The sequence below is a fragment of the Excalfactoria chinensis genome, chromosome 14 (genome assembly GCF_039878825.1).
Source record: "Excalfactoria chinensis isolate bCotChi1 chromosome 14, bCotChi1.hap2, whole genome shotgun sequence".
Taxonomy (NCBI): Eukaryota; Metazoa; Chordata; class Aves; order Galliformes; family Phasianidae; genus Excalfactoria; species Excalfactoria chinensis.
In genome coordinates this window covers 10240924-10248986 of record NC_092838.1, presented here as the reverse complement: position 1 = coordinate 10248986, position 8063 = coordinate 10240924, and positions in this window count along the sequence as shown.

Genomic DNA, 8063 nt, shown 5'->3' with positions numbered 1-8063 from the left:
GAAAAAGACAAAATGACCTTCTGATAATCTGTTTAAGAAAGAGGAAAAAAAAGAAATGGCGATGTCTTGTAACTATCACTTAATTTATATGTTCCAGTATCTGGAACGTCACTCTGTGCTTTTTGTAAGTAGGATGTGTTTAAAGGTGATAGCTGTGGGATGGGGGAACCGGTGTGGGCAGCGCGTTCTCAGGGACGTGAACCCATTCACTGCTGCCATCACCAATAAAGCAGCTTGGGGCTGACCCCCGTCCTGCTCCTGGCTCCGTGTCTCTGTGTGTTGTGCTGTGCGGGTGTTCTCTCTGTTCTCACGGGTACCGACCCATGGAGCGGGGGGTCATCTCCTCCTTCCCGTCCCCAAAAGGCTCTATTGGGGTTTAACACCTCGGGAAGGGCTTTTCCCAGGCTCGGGGCTGGGAGTGGAGGTGTGAGCCGGCTGTTGGCAGGGAGGTGTGAAGAGCTGCAGGCGGACAGCCGCGTGGGAAGGCTGCAGGGGGCTGCGAGGAGGGCCCCTTCCCTACAGCACCAGCCATAGGAAAGAGCCCTCAGCGAGGTGTGGAGACAGCATCACATCTACTTCCACTCCCCACCCCTTCCTCAGCCAGTGCTGTTTGTGCTCAACTGGAGCTGCTTTCATCTGCGAGTCATCTTCTCCTTCCTCTGTCCCCCGCCTTCCTCTTCACCCAGCGGCTCTATCAGAGCTTTTTTTTTGTGTCTCAAGCTGCACTTACTTTCCATTTTTGCTCAAACTTCTCAGTTATCAACGCTAAAAATACACCCTGGCAGGAAGTCAGCGAGTGCTAAAACACCTCACCCTGACACACACCCGCAGTTCCAGGATGAAGGAAGAGCCCCTCAAATGGCCCTTTATTGGGGTGATATGGGCAGAGAGGCTCCAGGAACCCCCAGGACAGCCTCTTTTTGCACTATGCCTCCCCTTGGCTGTCCCAGTGGGGCACCCAGGGCAGCCCTAAGCACCCCTTTCCAGCTGTACCCGAGCTGTGCTCCTGCTCTCCCTCCTCTTCTTGCAGTAGGGGAGGCCCAGTACTGGGTTGGGGCTGCCAGGAGTTGGGGGGTGGTGGGCTGCAAAGAGCCTGGAGGTGGGGAAACACCAAAATATAGACACAGAAATAATATTAAAAAAGAAAACAAAAAAAAGAAAGAAAAGCACCCAGAGTGCCCTGGGGAGCAGCGCGGGCAGAACAGAGCAGCCTCTCCCTCTTGAGTCGTGGGCTGAAAAGTAAATAAATAAATGTGTTAATAAATAAAAGGGCAACAAAGCCCGGCCCTGCTGCTCTCACATACTTGGCGGGCGCGTCGGGACAACCCGCTTTCATCTGCGCTGCTGTGGGACGGTGTGGGACGTCCTGTTTACCCTCCGTGCTGACAACTCAGTGCCTTTCAGAGGGAGTGAGGGGACAAACCGGGCTGGTGGGGACACAGCTAATGCGGAGGGACCGCTGCTGTGACACCACCGTGCCCCTGGGATGCACCAGCACTGGGCTGGAGGCTCTCCTGGCCCTGCAGGAAGGATTGCAGCACTGAGGGCAAGGAGGAAGGTTCTGCATTAGTCATTTTTGCTGCCCTCTCTCAAACCTCCTCCTTTTTTCTTTTTTTTTTCCTTTAATTTGCATTTGGGTCACTTCATGTGCTGGGCTTTGTGTGAATTGCTGCTTTCCCAGCTGCTGGCGGCGCGGGGGGACTTGTGTTAGTGCTGCAATAGGACAAGCACTGCTCCTGGCAGCAGCCCCGGCGAGAAATATTTGTGAATCGGGATGGGAGGGGTGGCAAGAGACGGGGAAACTTGTGTGAATCCTCTCCAAGCTCCACTTCTAGCCAGCAAACTGGGAATGCTTGTGGGAAATGAAGATAAAAGCAGATGAATCACAGGACTCGAGCAATGCACACATGGATTCCTATCCATCCATCCATCCTTCCATCCATCCTTCCATCCATCCATCCATCCATCACCCACCCACTTGTCCACCTACCTCGACTGGACATTGCCCATCCCATCAGTGTGAAATCAGAGCCTGTCAATAGGACAGCTGCCCCCAGAGCAGCCCCCTGCATCTTCCACCTCCCCCTGAATATTTCTGCTGTTTCCCACACTGCATCCCTTGCAGATGATTTAAAAAAATAACACTCCCAAGCCCTCCAAAGTGTGTTTTTCTCTTCCTGTCTCCTAAGAGCAGCCGTATCCCTGTCAAAACCAATTCCCCTCCCTCCCCCGGCCCCAGCTCCTGGCCCCCGGCTGCTTCTGGTTTGCCTCAGCCGAGTGCTGTGCTCCTGCAGCCACAACGAGAGCCAAGAGCGGAGGAGGAGGCGCACGGGAGATGAATTGAGCATCTTAAACACAGCTGGGAGCACTTCCCACGGCACTGCTGGACAAAGCTGTGGTCCCCATTGTAAAGCTGCACTATATGGTTCTACAATATAATCCTGCTGTATGGCACCGCTGTACAACCCTGCTATCCAGTCCTGCTAGGATCCTTCTATTGAGGGGTCAGCGCTGGGTTTGTACTTGCCCCCATTAGGTGTAGGTGATCCCAGTGACAGTGCAGGTGATGCTCCAGTTGCGTCCCAGCGACTGTCTCATGATTTCCAGAGCCAACACATGAAGGACAAGCTGAGCATGGGTGCACTGCGGCCAATACAGGCACTGACGCCCCAAATTGTACTCAGGGCTGTGAGCACCTATCAGACTGGCAGACACAAGTCATCTTGGGGGAGTCATGGGGAGTTTTTGGGGTAGGGGTTGTTTCTGCTCCCAGCCATCCCATCCCATCCCATCCCATCCCGTCCCGTCCCGTCCCATCCCGTCCCATCCCATCCCATCCCATCCCATCTCTCCACAGCTGTGTTCAGATAATCTGAGTGATGATTTATGGGGTAAGATCATCTCATGCCGTGCTTTTCTGCTGGTGGGAAGAGGAAGGGGGGCGGGAGCAGAGCCACTCATCACTACATCTGCAACACCCTCTCAGGTCCCTGCACAGCTGGGAGGGATTAACGGCCCGTCCTGAGCTCTGAGCGGGGATCTCACCGTGGTCACTGCGGGGAGCGCACCCTGCGGGCTGCTGTGCCCAATGGAGCCTGCTGGGGGGGCACAGCCCTGCATCCCGCACGGCTGCCTCCTCCTCAAACCCTTCCGATTGCCGAGTGCAGGACTTCAGCATCCCCACGCGGTCAGGCAGATCCGGTTCTCTCCGTTCGGGCTTTGAGCCTTGCGAGCCTGTCCGGTCCGTGCGCGTGGGAGGGGGGGGGGGGGGCTGTGGGGCAGAGTAGAACGATGGATGGGGCTGTGCTGCAGGAAGGATCGCAGAGGGCAGGACGCAATTTCGGCTGCCTGCTGCCCCCTGGGCTGGGGAACAGGGAAACAGGAGGCCTGGCAAAGAGAGCGCACAAAGACATTTGAAAGCATCTCCCCAGGGCATCCCTCTGTACCTTATCTACGAGGATGGAGATCTAACGGACCACTACTGAAGGCTGAACAGAGGGTGAGGTTCATCCAAACACATTCCTCGCGCTCCCTGCCGTCATGCAGGCACCAGCCCTGCCTCGACCCAAGCAGGTGAGCAAAGCTTGCTGGTCACGGCCAGCTGCCAGCACTGGGAAAGGTCACAGGCTGCTTCCATCCCTTGGAGGGTCACCACCTGGTCAAACATTCACCTGCTGACAGCCGGGGGCTTCGTTTTCCCTCCTGCCGTCAGCTGCCCGTGGCTGCTCCCAGCCGGGTTTAATCAGCACAGGGCAGGGGATGGAAGATACAGGTGCTTCTTTTAGGGGAGGGGAAAGGAGAGGCAAATCTGTCAATTATTAACGAAGGGAGGAAAACTGGTTTCTGGTGGATTCACCTTCAAGGTGAAAGGGGCAGCAAAAAACCCCCTTCTGCACCTCACCAGTGGTCTCACAGCTCACAAAGCACATCAATAAATACTGCATTAACAGAGTTAAAGTCTCACTGAAGGCTGTCAGCCCACCTCAGCAGGGACATCTGGGGGGCATCAGCTCCCGGTGAGGTGGCAGCCATCCTACGTGGAACTTCTCTTTCCCCTTCTAACAGCGATCTCACAGCTCTGCTGCCTGCCCTCAGCCCATGGAGACACCGCAGAGCAGGAGAGGTAGCAACAACCCCGGCAGGTTTATGTGCAGTGTGAATCAATAAGTAGGAGCGGTGGTTTTATATCGTTTATTTTTAAAACATGAAACCCAAGCTGAATAGAAACCACAGAAATTACATTTAGGGTTGTTTTTTTTTTGTTGTTTTTTCGTTGTTTTTTTTGCTTTTTTTTTTTTGTTTGTTTTGTTTTAGTATTTGCAAACCAAAAAGTTACAGTAAAAAATAGCTACATTACAATCAAGAGAACTACAGAATTAAAAGTAAAGATACAAAAAAATGGGCTCAATCCTCTTTAACCCTCACGATTTAAAAACATTTTGGGTAAGTGCAGGAACACTCGAAAGAAACTAGCAGGTCCAAAGTTAAAAAAAAAGAAAAAAAGAAAAAAAGAAATTATATATATTTATATATTATATATGTATATAAAGTGGTGTGATATACAACCATTATGGTTAAGAAGAAGAAAAAACAGAAAAGTTACAAAAAGGCCAGGAACGTGTTCATCTTTAGGTTTCTGTGCACAGTGTCCAAGAAAAGAACTGCCCTCTGAATGATGCGACTACGACTCGTGGGGCTGCCCATACGGAGGGACCTGAGGCACGCGATGCAGCAGCGGAGCACCCGGACCCGACGTGGAGGACAACAAATGGAATGAAGCTGTTTGGGGAGCCCAGGGCCCCCCCCCCGGGGTAGAGACTGACTGCTGGAGAAGTCTCTGTGTGAGATTGGAGGAGGAAGAGGAAGGAGTTTGGAATTGCATAGCGAGGAGCGATGTGGTATCAAATACGCAGAGCACCTAAGAGCTTCGTGCTACAGTTCTCCTCTTCTGGAAAGGAGTGTTTTGAACGTTCTGGTTGCATGGCCTTTTATGTTCTGCTTTGGGGCTGGGTGAGCACCGGGGAGCTCCAGGCTCCGTGACAGCCCTTCTCTAGGGCAACACTCACCAGGGGGCTCAGCCGGGGATCACACGGTTTCCCCCAAAGCACAGACTGCTCATTAACCATCCAGGCACTGCCACCAACACAGCTGACACTTCTGCTGGACCTCCTGGAAGGAGTGGAATAGCTCAAACCCCCATCACTTCTGGAAAAGGAGAGCAGTCGTTGGTGATAACAAGCCAGAGGGCTTTTCCCAGCCCAAGATGTTCAGTGGGTTACACTGACTGGTTCTGGGGAGAAAACGTTGGCTTCTCCTTGCCCTCTGTGTAGGAAGTGCTGCAAAGACCCCTCCCCACCTAAGGAGAAACCCACCTAACCCAAACCTACATCAGGCAGGGTGGCTACATTCAACTAACCACAAGGCTTCCCTACTCTTGAGGGCTCAGCACGTGATTTCTGATGCTGCTAGAAGGAAATGAGAGGGCCAGAAGTTAAACATGGATTTATCCATATGGGGTATCTGTACCTTGCTCATATAGGTATGTACTCCTGCCTGCTAACACCTGGCAGCACCTAGAGTTCTCATGAGCAATGGCCATGCAGCCCCCTGAGAAAGCATTTACTCTCAGAAAAGCCAAACTTTTCATGTGAACACAACATATTTTTAGGGAACAGCTATGGAAATCCTGACTTGGGAATCATTGAGATCCTCATGCACTGCGTCCTCCTCAAAGCACTCACATGAACATCCTTGCATCTTGGCTGAGATGACCGTACACGGAAAATTAACAGCTATCAAATGGAGAAAACTTAAAAAGGACAGGAGGGGAAGGGAGCACTCCATCCTTCACATTTGGATACATGGATGCACGCTAAAAACCTTAGCTTGAACCCTTTTATCAGCACATAAAATGAACTCAGTTTAATAATACATACAGGATACAAACACTACAGTTATAATCCCAAGACAGCACAAGAAATTCACAGCCAAGTCTTGATTCGATTTCCTTTACAATTACAATGCAGTCTTGAACACTGGACACTAGAGTCCAACATGCTATTTACATTTCACATTGTGGAGATGTTCGTGTGCTTGGAAGAGTTCTCAGTTTCAAAAGAAAAAGTCATTCACACATGATGATGCAGTGGAAATAAACCAAGCCAACCAGACAAGCCAATGACCACATTTGTGCTTCTGAAAAAGTAACATGAAGTGCCTTCAGTGATGCAGTTACCTCCAGCTGGACGAGCCTCCCTCCTTCTGCAGTCAGTGAGGTGTCCAGAGGCCAATCTCAGCTCCCCTGAATTCTGGACCCCTTTGTCAGCAACCAGTAACATGATAAATGTCCTGATAAGGTCAGCTGGGACACACCGAGCGATGTGGCCTTGGCATTTTGTCACATTAAGAACAAAGACACGCAGTGGAAGAGAGAGAAATCTCTACAGCTTTCCCTCCTACAGCTTGAAGAGTTTGGACTCCCTCAACCATGAATGCCATCTAGAACAGATGAGTCTTTGCCAGATAGCACCTGCTGTTCACTCAAGAGGGAGGCACAGAGTCTGGGAGATCTTGGCTTCTGAGAGTCCCCTCCTCAGACAAAATGTGACCATATGGATGAGACTGATTGTGTCGCAGCCATAAGAATAGGCAAAGGCCATCTGTTCTTCAGCAGATCTACTCAGACCAGCCTGCAGAAATGCCATGCTGTTGCTCAAGGTTCCAGTAAAAAAAAAAAAGGAAAAAAAAAAAGGAAAAAAAAAAGAAAAAGTAATAAAAATACTAAAAGAAAACCAAACCATTTGTCTGTGTTTCCTATCCAGCGCTCTGCACAGCATGCAGCAGGGCAGCAGAGTTCCAGGATGCTTTACAAAAGTGCAATATCCATGTCAAGTAAAGGAAGTGCTGGCTGGACAAAAGTACACAGCTCACACTGCAGTCATGTTATGCTGGCCTCCAGAGAGCAAAATGTCATCTCCAAAACATTCTTTCCAGTTATATTTTGAAGTCAGAGAGCACATATCTCCACATCTGTGCCTTGCTGCAAGCCCCAAGCGTCGTCAGTTGTTCTGGGTGGTAAGGGTGGCTATGCTGAACCTTGGAAAGAAGCAAGTCAAAGTGGCTGCTGCATTAGATGCTGCAAACAAGAGGCACAGGCTTCCCCATGACCCCCACTGCGGCAGGCAGTGCCACTGTGCCTACTCAGATGCAGCCCCTCCCCAAGTGCAGTCACACACGCTCCAGATGCATTCTGTACACAGCAGAGGCAATATACAGAAGCACCTGCCTTGACAGGATTTCCCATACCCTCCAGCTTCTAGAACACTTGCCTCCAGGGAGTAGGATCAGGCCACAGATTTAGGGTAGCCCCCCCTAAAAATGATAGCCTAAGTAGCAATCTGGACACCCTTGCAGTTTGGCCTTAAGATTGTATGCATCTTGCTTCTTTCTTCAAAGCAAGGGGAAGGCTCTGCTGCCCCTGCATAGCAATTCCACACTTTGGACCCTGCAAGTTAACCATACCGCATGCTCTACTCCTGGGTTTCCTGGTAGGCTTTAGGACAGGGTGGAAAATCTGGTGCTCGTGAGCCACAGTGTCCCTCCATACACCCTGCAGCACTCTCCCTGCCCTTGTTATTTGATAACACCGAGGTATGTTTCAGTGTGAAGCCCATCAAGCGTGTCTGAAAGGCCTACTCAGTCCTGAGCAAGAAAATCCTGCTTCCAGAGATTTACGGTGAAGTTTACTCCCAGATCTCATCCTGTGATGACTCTTCTTCCCTTTCGTTCTCATCCCTTTGAATGGTAAAACTGGCCTGTATCTTTTTCAGTCTGTTAGTGGTTTATCTTCTCATGTGGAGCACAAAGCTTGCTTCCCACACAGCTGGTCCCCTTTCACAGCAAATGCCATCATCTCAGCTACCTGCGAGGAGCAATTCTTACCTCACTGCAAGAAGGCAACTGACTTGAGGAAAGGCAGATCGGTAGATTTTGCGCCTCGTACAGCAAACGTGGGATCAACAGACCCTGAGTCTGAACATCACGGAGGTGAACATGAACTGCCT